Genomic DNA, 13,411 nt, shown 5'->3' with positions numbered 1-13,411 from the left:
CGTCGCTTCTGCCCTGCAGTGATATGGAGATGGATGGGGGCCATCTTCCTCTCACTTGTCTCCACACACAGCAAGGGATAGGATCGGATAGCCTCCGCTGCTGCCCACAGCTCCGGTAAGCGGCGAAGGGCACTGGAGAGCGGCGAGAGGGGGGGGGGGCCCTCTACCGCCGCCAATAAAAGTGATCTTGCGGCGAATCCGCCACAGAGACCACTTTCATCTTGTAGAGGACCGCCCGCTGAAGAAGAGGATACCGGGGTTATGGTAGCTAGCTGCTACCATAACAACGGTATTTCTCTTCAAAGTCATCACGTAAAACTGCGGCGGGCGGTCCGTAAGTGGTTAGGTTTGACCTCTTATTATATTGTTTTGGTGAAGCTAAAGGAAAATTGTACAAGAAAATTCTGTGGCTGGTGGTACAATAGGCGTTCACTGGATACAGAAGTAAGTGTCGGCCATTACAGGCCCCAAAAATTAGCCCACGGCCACAGGCGTTCACCTGACGGCAAACAACTTTGTATTCAGTGGCTGGTGGTATATTAGGCATTCACCGGATACAGAAGTAAGTGTCGGCCATTACAGGCCCCAAAAATTAGCCCACAGGCGTTCACCTGACAGCAAACAACTTTGTATTCTGTGGCTTGAGGTACATTAAGCTATTCACCGGATACAGAAGTAAGTGCCGGCCAGTACAGGCCCCAAAAATTAGCCCACAGGGATTCACCTGACAGCAAACAACTTTGTATTCTGTGGCTGGTGGTACAATAGGTATTCACCAGATACAGAAGTAAGTGCTGCCCATTACATGCCCCAAAAATTAGCCCACGGCCACAGGCGTTCACCTGACATCAAACAACTTTGTATTCCGTGGCTGGTGGTACAATAGGCATTCACCGGATACAGAAGTAAGTGTCGGCCATTACAGGCCCCAAAAATTAGCCCACAGCCACAGGCGTTCACCTGACATCAAACAACTTTGTATTCCGTGGCTGGTGGTACAATAGGCATTCACCGGATACAGAAGTAAGTGTCGGCCAGTACAGGCGTACTCCCCCCTCCATTATTGTGGCTCGGTCTGAGGTTATATTGCCCTGTATGGAGAGGCATTAACCACCATAAACCAGGAGAGCTGTACCAACTGGAGATCGAATGGCATAGAGAGTTGGAAAAAGAGGAGGAGAGAATGGAAGCTCGAGGTTGACATATTAGAGATCCTTATAAGCCGATTACTATTTTATTGAGGTGAGAGTTCTGGGAGACAGGTGGGAGAGTTCTTCATTGTTCCAGATCCCTCATCACTGTATATCATCCATTATTACTGAATTACTGGCCATTTGAAGATAGAAATCCATTCAATATATGTGGACTCTTTATACATTATTACCACTGTTATAGTGCTTCCATTTTTCATTATTTATTTATTCATTTTTGTCACTTGTCACCTGTTTTAGGCACTGTCTTTTAAAGTGACAGTTTTACAGGCACTATTTCACTTTTAAGTGATTACCTACCTATTTTTTTGTCTTCACTTGTTACTTCTTGTTGACAACACAGTCAAGTAAAAGTTATATACCTTCCCTGCCCGTGTTTGCTAGACCACGTGTCTGTGGTCAGATGAATCTTGGCACTGACACTGTGTACCATAGATACATTCACTTGCTGCTGAACATGGCCATATAGCTCTGGGATGCCCTTCTGTGAAAAATATTACCTTCCATTGTGGTGTTCCAATGGCCACAAGTTTTTGAAAGGCCTCCGAGTCCACCAGTTTATATGGCAGTAGTTGGCGGGCTATCAGTTCTGACAAGCCAGCGGTCAACCGTTGGGCAAGAGGGTTATCCAGCGCCTGCCTTTTTGCAGAAAAACGTGAGGATGGCATGATGGAAGGTGGAGTGGAGGACAGTTGTGAGCATAGAGGAGAAGGAGAAGAGGCTGGACGGTGAAAGCCTGGAGTGTGGCTTTGTGGGTTCTGATGGAGTTGCTCCCACTGGGCTCGGTGATGGGAAGCCAGGTGCCTTCTTAAGGCGGTCGTCCCTAGGTGAGTTTTGGGCTTACCGCGACCTATGCGTTAACTGCAAAGGCTGCAGATGGCAACACTATTGTCTGCAGCGAACACGTTAAAAAAAGCCCACACTGCGGAGCCATGGGCCGGCGTCCTGGGAGCGCAGGATGTGACCGTACATGGTTGATGGCTCGCTCCTGATACATTAGGAGTCTGGTTTGTCCCTCCTGTGCAATGTAAGTTCGGCCTGCTTCTCCTCCCTATCTGCTGGTCCATCTCTCCCTCTGAACTCCCCTCCTCTTCCCCTCTTGTGGGCACCCACGTGACATCTGTAGACACGTCATCATCGACATTACCTTCCCCATCACTAACAATAGAGATCTCGGAGTAGGCAGCAACAGCGGGCACCAACCTCCTTGGGCTGATCTGGGTACTGTCGTCAGACTGCTGAGTGCCGGCTGTTGCTATCTCCTCTTCCTGATCCAATGCCAAGAATGGCTGCTCATCGGAAATGTCTTCTGATGGATCGGAAAATAATTCCTGTGACTCAAGCGGAGGGTATATGGTGGTGTTGGTGTTGGTGCTGAGCCACTCAACCAAGTCTGGTGCGTCCTTTGACGTAATTGAACGAACATTGTGCCACTTCCCACTTTGGCTCCGGCCTGGTGCTCCTGCCCTACCACCCCTGCGGAAGGGCCTGCCTCTTCCTCTGCCTGTCATTTTTTAAATGACCCTGTGACAAAAGTCTCTAGTGAAGCGCAGTATATGTGGAATAAGGTATATAACACCCTGCTTTAATCTGTCGTTTTGGGGGGCCACTGATTTATCACACCAGTTCTAAAACTTTTTTTCAGGGCATTTTGTCACCGTGTGCAGCAGAGGTAACGCAGCGAAAGCGACAATAATTCTGCAGTACACAAATACAATATTATGAAAGTATATTTTTAGATAAAACCGCTTCAATCTGTTGTTTTGGGGAAATTTTGTGAATATGTGTAGCAGAGGTAACGCAGCGAAAGAGGCAAAAATTCAACAGTAACCAAATACACCACCAGTCACAATGCTGCACAATACAAATCCACTATAATATGCTTTCTATATTCGAAAATATATTATAAGTGTATTACACCCCTATATACTGCACACCAAACAATAGCACACCTATACCAGTTCTTGAAAGGACTTTTGTGGACCTGTTAGGTAACGATTTTTGTCACTACAGCCTGTCCCTGCTCCAAACAGCAACCTGTCCCTACACTGACAAAAAGCAGAATGTAAGATGGCCGCCAGATCAGGTCTATTTATAAGGTAGGGGGTATGTCCATGTGCTGAAATGTCTCAATTGGCTGTCCTTCACCACCTGATGGACGTGTCATGGGTCAAAGTTCTTCTCAATGTAAAATGGCAGACCGCCGCGAATATCGCCAGATGTCCGCCTGTTTGGTGGACAGCGAACGAGCAAAGTTCGCCGCGAAACGACCGCCGAGCGAACCGCCAGGCCATCTCTAGCCCTGACCACTGCACTTTGTGCACTATGTTGTTCATTACATTGGCCGGTCCAACTGCTGTACTCAGTACACTATGTTGTACTTTACATAATCCTGACCAAAGCATTCATTGTCTCAACAGTTGCAAAGCAGTTCCCAACTGTTTTAATAAAGTTCTACTTTGAAGCTTAAAACGTTACTAAACCCAGGACCCTGCATTCACTATATCTGGTCTCCCACAGAACACAGTACATGTAAATGCAATTATTTTAGTAAATATAAACTGCTAAATACCTTTTCTCATCAGCAGTACATAGCAGTCTTGTGACTTCTATCACTGTCCAGCCGAGCACTGGTTAAAGCTTATAGGAGGAGTTTTCATTCTGCTCTGACCGTCCTATGAGGATGCATGACCACTGACCCTCTGTCTGGACATTGCTGATTGACCCTGTGCTGATCACAGGCACTCTCCCAAGTGAAAAAAACTCTCTAGCAATACACACCAAACTGAGCATGTGCAGAGTGCCCCCAAGGCTCTGTACGATCAGCAGATGATTTGGGGACAATAAAATAAGGGGAGGATCAGAGAAGACAGGATCAAACAGCCTTTTTACACAATGCAGAAGATCAACCCTTTAGGTTCCACAGTGAGTATATCAAGCATGCTTTACTGCATATACAGACTGATTTAACTTTTATGGGTTTATGGTTAATCTGTTTATAGTTTTTCTTTCCTGTTTATTCCCCCCCCCCCCCCCATCATGAACGTGTTAATACATTTTTGTAAATAAAATAAAAACCCAATTTCATTACATATTTCATCTTAGACCTAGTCATATGATCACTGGGGCTCTGGGCCTCTCTATGCAATGCAGGCAGATCGCGCTTGGTGGAAGGGGGTAGCGGCGTGCTGTACATGGCCTCTTCAGCCTGGTTTGCGTGCAGTAACTGTACCTTGGAGGAGTTATGCAAATATGTCAGGACACATCTGATCATAGGAGGAGAGCAGGCTGAGTTCCAAGTATTGTTTTTTATTTTTTATCATGATCATTGAAACTCCATGAGGTGAGATCGTGCATGGAGCCCCAGACCGAGAGAAATTGACAGTTATTTTGTGTTTCTTCAATTCGCGAATAATCGCACCAACTGCTGTCACCCTCTCACCAAGCTGCCCAATCTAAAGTCTTGTCCCTGACATCCTTGGACAGCTCTTTGGTCATCTCGGCCATGGTGGAGAGATTGGAATGTGATTGATTTCTCCTGTGGACAGGTGTCTTTTATACAGGTAACAAGCTGAGATTAGGAGCACTCCCTTTAAGAGGGTGCTCCTAATCTCAGCTCGTTACCTGAATAGAAGACACCTGGGAGCCAGAAATCTTGCTGATTGGTCGGGGGTCAAATACTTATTTCACTCATTAAAATCCAAATCAATTTCCAATTTTTTTTGTTATTCTGTCTCTCTCACTGTTAAAATAAACCTACCATTAAAATTATAGACTGATCATTTCTTTGTCAGTGGGCAAACATACAAAATCATCAGGGGAGCAAATACTTTTTCCCCTCACTGTATAGGAAATAGCTTTAGGTCTGATTATCTATTCCCCTTTAAGTCACTCCCACTGTTAGGCATGATCCACGCCCACTATTTGTCACGGCATGCTACATACACCACAGAAGAGTGTCTTGGGTCTTTTACTATCCTAACAATGTTGTTGTAAATGCGTTTTACCTTAATGCATTCTCTACATTCAGGTAAAAAACCTTCCATTAAAAGTTCCCCCCAGACCCCTCCTCCCCAAAGTATTTACTTATCTATCTATCTAATACTTTCCTATTTTGATCCAGCACTGTGCCCGAGAGTGGTTGTTGGTCGGACGCTTTGGTTTACACGGAGATCACTTCCAGTTTTTACTGGAAGTGCATCATTAACATGGGGGAATGTCCGGTGCTGATCCAGCTGTGGCTCCTTGTCACTGAGGCACGCGCCGGACGTAGGGGGTGGGAGGCATAGCAAAGCTTCCTCCTAGGGTGCATAAATAGCCCCCTGTGTGGCGTTTTGTGTTGGCGTCGCCATTTTTAGAATCCAGGCCAATCCGGCGGCACTTGTTGCGAGTCAGGCTGCATACAGGGGTGAGTGTTGTAATGCACTTCATGTGTTATGTACCTTTCTGAGCTTATTGCTATATATGACCTGGTCAGTTTGCTTTCTATTTATGCCGTCTTGTTTTTGGGGTGGTTTATTTTCCTCTTTCAATATAGCTGGCATTTTTGGTTGACCCATATGAACGGCAGGTGGGGTTTCCATCTAAGCTTGTGACTATTACCATCTTCTTTTACATTATCCTGGCTTATGGGGTTTAAACTGGACTACCCTTATGTGTAAGAGGAATTGTCATTTTTTCTCGGTAAGTTGTTTTTTTTCTTCGTTTTTTTTTTAGTTATTTGTATGTACCACCAGAGCTGCTGGTTTAGATTTGGGTCTGCCGTTACCTTACTGTTCACCATGTTCGTCCTAGGGGTCCTTCTTGAAGAGTCAACACCAACACTTTTTCCCTTTCTTCTAACGTTTTATTAAACAAGTTCCATTAGAGGGATATAGGTTTAGGGAAGATTCAGGTACCTTGCTTTGCGGATTGCAGGTATAATCTTGGATCCAGAGGGCAGCTGTGCCACACTGGATTCAGCAACCACCGGATAGGCCTCTCTCACTGGCCTAGCAGCTGGTGCGAAGCTCGCTCAACAGTCTCTGCCACAGACTTGATGAATGTCGTTGAGTCGTTACACGGTCCTCTGCCACAGGATTATGTAACTACACAAACACTTTGCAAAGTTCCAATATAAATTACACAGCTCACGGTGCTAGGATCTTTCAGCCAAGCCGGCTGCACTGTGAGGTAAATTGGCCAGGATACGAACTCTAATTGAATCCTCAATTATTTGGCTCCTTCCTGCAGAGAAGACAGCACAGGACCATCCCTGGACCAGTAGGCCCCCAGAAACTTCTGGGCCCACCTTCAGTAGCGGTGCCTCGGGCCAGCAGGCCCCAAGACCAAAAGGTTGCTAATACATGCCTGAGGCTAAGAGGGCCACCAGGTCAGGATCGGAAGACCCCACCAGAATGGTGTCTGCCCCTTAAGTACCCCTTCCCAGAATGCACATCCGCGGGGACCACGCCACTGAGCTGTTTCTGGGCAAGAGGCACCCAATACACCCAGCCCATTGCAATTCCAACCTTGACCCCTGGTGACAGCGTCACCCACAGTCAGGCATGAAAATCTGAGCTAAACTACAGCTCAGATAACTAAATTTACAAAATAGCACCTACTCAACAGGAACAGGGCGCTATATATATATATATATATATATATATATATATATATATATATATATATATATATATTTTTTTTAATTTTTATTATTTTTTTGTTTCTCCTACTATTTGGATAGATATCATCCGGTTCATATGATTACTGCAAACTAGCCTCCCCATCATTTTCCTGTATTATTCTGTCAGAACATTTGGGGTTAAAAGAATATACATACAGGCCTTTATATTACGCATATTACATATTTTTCATGTTTTCCATATTCATATATATTTGGCAGAAGAGACACCATTTTGGTGTCTAAGGTTGAACCACAGTTTAAAGCCTTTGTTACCGGAAGGACTTTATGTCTCACAGGGGGGATGTATAAACCTTGTATGTCCCATCTCTAAAGTCATATCTCTTTTGGGTTTAACACTTATAAGATAAGAGAATGGTAAGGAGTTCTGGTCTCATATGAGATCAAAGGCCTTGCACAGCATGACACAAAACAACTGGTATTGTCTATATATATATATTGAGACCACAATGTCGGTGGGATTATATATTATATATCTTAAATAGTATTGTTTCTTTGTAATGCCTTAACAATATATGTGTATTAGTAATTCATATATTATAACTCGTTAAGCACATATATTATTATCCTTCCAAATGTGAGATCACAAGTGACATTGAGAATCTGGATTTGGGAAGCAAGGGTTTTGCTTTGAAAGGCACTTCAAAGGTTTTCACTTGTCTTAAGAATTGAACAAATGTATAAGCTAATGATATGTAAACATTCCGATCCAACAGATGTAATCGAAGTGCCAGGATGTCTGACAATTGTTTGACATATAGGACAACTTATTGCGGTTTTTATAGGCTCAAGTCAGAGGGGACCATAAATCCTGATTAACCCTGGATGACCCTAAAATTAGGAATTATTCCTTATACACCACTGCCCCTACAGGTTAATATTGGCATGGTTCAAGATGGTCACCCATCAAAACATATTGTCATGTGACATTGTCAGTCACGTGATAGTGAGATACACACCCACTTGTTGGGGGAGATAAAAAGGGATTGCAGAGAGCACTCTGGATGGTGGATGGCTGGAGCTGGATGTCTGAAGCCTGATCTGATCTCTGATCTTTGGGTGATCTCTGAGGAAGCTGACTCTGAGAAGATGTCTGGAGAACTCTCTCTCTGAGAGGATCTCTGAAGGAAGCTGAAAGAGAGAGATTGAACGCAAAGATGTAGGGGGTTGAAGAGGGTCCCTCATAGGACTCACTTCTCAAACAGAAAGAACTCTTAAATACTGGTAATGTATAATTTTGATTATTACCATTTAGGTAATTAGAAGGTTTTTACATACACACGACTAAAACCATTTAATCATACTTGGCAAACATAATTTGGGAGTTGGTTATTTCTAACTGCAGTATGAGATAATTGTATTCCAAATATTAAAGACATACACATTACGTTTGTTTTTAAAAAGCTAAGTGCCAACAATTGTATAGTGGTTCCAGAGTGAGTGTGTCTGTGAAAAATATATTCTCTCTAAATTTAAAATAAGCTTGTCTGCATTTCAGAGTGTGACGAGATCCTTTCTCGCCCGGTTCTGCTCTCCCGACACTCCTCTGCTACCAGTGAGTCAGCTTTCAGATTGCAGCGTCTGATGGTCCAGTCATCCAAGGTTCCGGGGTCCGAACTACAGCTATGTGCCATTCAGACCCATTAAGAACAAACACCAGGCAGGCTGTATGTAAGTTCAAGCAGGACTCTTTATTTTCAAGTACACAGCACACTTTTATACAGAATTTTGGAACATCCCACTCCCAACAACCGCTTTCCTATTGGTCAATTGTAAAGTATATCCAGTCTTCACTCAAGTCCTCCTTGACCATGCAAATGAGGACTTGAAATTGTCAACAGGGATTGGTCCAATAGCTTGGATAGAAAGACTTGTGTATTGAGACAGAAGCCCCAGGGGGTAATCAATGTACACAATAACCCGGTTCTAGCTAGACGGACTGACTCCGACACCCGCTCTGAACCTGCAGAACACAATAAAAGGTATTTCGCAAGCTGGTTCCACTTAGCATTTCAAAAGCCTTGCATTGAATGTCCCTCTCCTGTGTAACAGATGTCAAGTAGAAACACTTTAATATCTCAAGGTCCATGACATTACTTCCCCTGGGAAACAGTCCAACAGCCGCAGTGGGACACAAACGGGTCAACTCGAGGATGTTGGAAAAGTAGTCTTAAAGTTCCAGGACTGTCTGCTGGGATGACCCATCTGCCTTCCTGTTTTGAGGTCCTGGCCCATAATCGGACGGCAAGAGGCTCACATTCAGTCCTCTCCAAAAGCCCCTGTCCCGGCTAGGTCTGTCACACATCTCCCCCTTTGGCAGGAGACTAACACAGGGAGAGACCCCAATTCCAGTACCCACCCAGTACCCCAGATACTTTGTCCCAAAGAGAGCATTACTCACCCAGCCAATCTCTGCCTCTCTCAGAGAACACGCCTGCCGCTGGGGAGAGGCCTGGACTGGCCCTTCTCCCTGGAGTCCTTTCAGCCGCTGGAGAGAAGACAGGGTGGCTGGGCTCAGTTCATCGTGCCGTTGGGAATCTGGGCCAACTGGCCACCATTCCTGGGGTATACCAGTGGAGACTGCAGTCCCATCCACTGAGGCTAGGTAAAAATCCCCCGGTGCTTGCAAAGCAAAGCCGACATCCTCCTGTCTCAGTGCCGCACCATGTTCTGGGGTTGTGTCTGTGGAGATCGGAGTCCCATCCACTACCACCGGAACCCCCTCTTCTGTTAGTTGTGAGCAGAGGCCCGGGGCACTCTGCTCTGTTGCCAGCTCTTCCGCTGGGTTGCTGTGAGTGGGGACCACAGTCCCATCCACCGATATCCGCTCAAGCTGTAGTTGTGTGCAGCAGCCAGTAGCATCCTGTCCTGCTGCCAGTGATTCAGCTGGGAGTACGAGCTTTACCACCTCAGCTTGTTGCTGGGGAGGGGGGCCAACCGCCCCGGCTCCCTGGAACTCCACAGTTGGTCCCGGTGCTGGGCAGAGATGGCTAGCACTCTGCCCTGTTGCCAGCACTTCTGCTGGGGGGATGAACATTGGGGTAGTGTCCAATTGCTGGGGAGGGAGAATTGCTTCCTCTACTCCCGGTGGGGATATCTGCTGTTGGGGCAACAGCTCACGCAGATCCTCTCTCAGACTCTCCGGATCCACCTCTTTTTCTGATGCTGGGCAGATGCCAGAGGCACTCTGCCCTGTTGCCAGCACTTCTGCTTTGGGAATGGCAAGCTCCCGTTTTTCCACTGCTGATTCATCAGCCAGGATTTCAGCGTTGTCAGCTGATATTTCCTCATAGTTCCAGGCAAAGGGAGCCCCATCCTGCTGCTGAGCGGAGTCTAGCAGCTGTTTGTAGGCGATTTCCAGCTCATGTTGCCGCTCTCGTTCTCTCTGTTGCCGTTCTCGTTCTCTCTGTTGCCGCTCTCGTGCTCTCTGTTGCCAACCGTTGTTGAACTCGCTGCTGGAACAAGTCTTCAACTGACCGGCGTCCTGCATCACCATCCCTCTGATCCATCTCGGCTAGCGCAATGATCAGGGTGGCCTTGTTCTTCCCACCGGTCCCTCCACGGCTCTCAAGCAAGTCTTTTAGCATGGTTCTCCTCCAGGCTGCATAGCTGGTCATTCATGGTGGTGGTTTGGAGTTGTCCCAGTAACTGGAGAGCAAATCCCACCGCTGCCAACCAATGTGACGAGATCCTTCCTCGCCCAGGTCCTGCTCTCCCGACACTCCTCTGCTACCAGTGAGTCAGCTTTCAGATTGCAGCGTCTGATGGTCCAGTCATCCAAGGTTCCGGGGTCCGAACTACAGCTATGTGCCATTCAGACCCATTAAGAACAAACACCAGGCAGGCTGTATGTAAGTTCAAGCAGGACTCTTTATTTTCAAGTACACAGCACACTTTTATACAGAATTTTGGAACATCCCACTCCCAACAACCGCTTTCCTATTGGTCAATTGTAAAGTATATCCAGTCTTCACTCAAGTCCTCCTTGACCATGCAAATGAGGACTTGAAATTGTCAACAGGGATTGGTCCAATAGCTTGGATAGAAAGACTTGTGTATTGAGACAGAAGCCCCAGGGGGTAATCAATGTACACAATAACCCGGTTCTAGCTAGACGGACTGACTCCGACACCCGCTCTGAACCTGCAGAACACAATAAAAGGTATTTCGCAAGCTGGTTCCACTTAGCATTTCAAAAGCCTTGCATTGAATGTCCCTCTCCTGTGTAACAGATGTCAAGTAGAAACACTTTAATATCTCAAGGTCCATGACACAGAGCTTGTGTACAAAAATGTCCATTTGATCTGTACACATATAAGTAGTAAGCAAGAGATCTGTTTGGTATTGAGAAGAGATAACACAGTGTCAAGGTAAACACAAGCTAATTACTAGAGTCCGTGGAAATAACAGGAAGGTTATATTACAAGCCACCAGGTTTTAAATACACCAGGATGATTTAAATAAGAGCTATGAATTTACCTTGTTATATAATATAAATATTATCTGAACATTTAACCATCATGTAGATTGTAGAAGTATATCAATTGTTTATTTTGTCACAAATTGTACCTGATTTTAATTCTTGCACTATATCTTTAGTTAATAAATATATATATTTTAAATATTCATTTGTGTTACTTGTCCTCAAAATAGCACGGATAAAATAATTTTTGATATCTTGTATTGTAGGAAAATTGCATATCTCCCAAAGCGCGGATCTTAGCCAAATGCCGTCGTATCTTTGTTTGTGAATTACAAATAAAGATACGACGCGGCAAATTTGAAAGTACACCGGAGTATCAGCAGATACTCCGCCGTACTTTTTCTGTGAATCTGGCCCTATGCCGAGATACGTCAATGGTTCTGACAATTCATCATCTTGGGGTGAGTGTCCCATAATTTTATGTGCTCTGGTTTTCTGCCACTGTCCCCCCAGTCTATTGATCCTGCATGCTATCTCGGCTCATATGAATTTTCCTTTACCTCTCGCTTTCTTTTCTTTTTTTTTCCCCCTCTCATTTTTGCTGGTGTTTGTTTGTTGGTGTTATAGTATATTTTGCTTTCAATCTTAATTTTGGTTATTATATGAAATGTATACAGCAATCTTCAGGTATACTATGTAAAATAATGTACTGTTTGTATCATTTATTAGTTAATGCATTGTGAATATCAAGTGGATCCTGAAGAAGCCCAATTTGGGGCGAAACACGTCGATCCTCAGCAACGCCTTTGACTCTGTTGGCTGTATAACAAACATGGCAGTATTTTTCACATTATTTTAGATAGTACTATTAGATTTTAGTCTGTGTATAATAAATATTGTTGTTTTTAGGCAAATCGTTTTTTGTGTGCTATTTTGACAGTCACGTAAAACAATCCCCTGCAGACCTGTATTGTTCCTAGTGAGGGAGTCGGGATATTTTGTTACTTCCACTAGCAGCACTGCTCTCTCTCTCATTTCATAGGACTCCGAGGCAGCAACAGAAGCCATTGGCTTCTGCTGCTGTCAAACAAATGCTATGAGAAGGGAGCAGGGGCAGGGCCGAGCCATGCTGTGTGTGTCTATAGAAGCACACAGCCTGGCTCTGGACTGAGCCTGCACAAGTGCCCCCATTGCAAGAGGCTTTCTATTGGGACACTTGGAACCCAGGAGACCAATGGTGGGGATCCTAGAAGAGGAGGTTTACAAAACCATTGCACAGAGCAGGTAAGTATAACATCTATATTTAACCTGATCGGACATCATATGATGTGTCCAGGATAACAGAGCCGGCGCGCCAGCGAGGGCGCGCAGCAAGGCGATCGGAGGTGCAGGCTCAGTCTGACACACAGCAACTCCGATTGTAGTTATTCAGCCTCTGGCAGAGGCTGCATACCACATGATCAGCTGTGGCCAATCACAGCTAGGAAGTGCCGGTAAACAGCTTTCCTCGGTTCATGCTGACAGGGAGAGCCGATCGGCAGATCTCCCTGTTGGGGGGTCTGTGCTGATAATCAGCACATTAATTCTCAGCACAGCTTCCATCAAAAGGTGCCCATTAGCTGCCAATCAGTGCCCATCACCTGCCAGGCTGTCCCCCTCTATAAAACCTGTAAGTGCCCCAAAAAAAAATAGCAGGGCCCACAACAGTGCCAATCAGTGCCCAAAAAAGTGTCAATCAGTGCCTCATCAGTAATGCCTGTCGGTGCCCCATTAAAGTGTGAATCAGTGCCATTCAGTAATGCCTGTCAGTAGCTCCTCATCAGTGCTGCCTATCAGTGCCCATCAGGCTTTTTTCAAAACTGTTGGTCTTTTTTCGTTTATAGCGCAAAAATGTAAAACTGAAGAAGTAACCAAATACCACCAAAGGAAAGCTCCATTTATAGGAAGAAAATGATAAAATTTAGTTTGGGTACAGTTTGGCGTGACCGCACAATTTTCATTCAAAGTACGACAGCGCTGAAAGCTAAAAATTGCCCTGGGCAGAAAGGGGGGAAACTGCCTGGTATTGAAGTGGTTAAGAAAAGAAAAATTATG

The 13,411-nt window shown here is 45.3% G+C and overlaps 1 protein-coding gene across 2 annotated transcripts in view; it reads right to left on the bottom strand.

Annotated features, from left to right (window-relative positions):
• Nucleotides 1-13,411, bottom strand: part of KCNIP3 (potassium voltage-gated channel interacting protein 3) — a 193,042-nt gene that overhangs the window by 39,227 nt on the left and 140,404 nt on the right. The window lies entirely within an intron of this gene.

Source organism: Rana temporaria, chromosome 3 (assembly GCF_905171775.1).
Source record: "Rana temporaria chromosome 3, aRanTem1.1, whole genome shotgun sequence".
Taxonomy (NCBI): domain Eukaryota; kingdom Metazoa; phylum Chordata; class Amphibia; order Anura; family Ranidae; genus Rana; species Rana temporaria.
The sequence above is the reverse complement of the archived record's forward strand: the minus strand, read 5'-3'. Positions and strand labels throughout refer to the sequence as shown.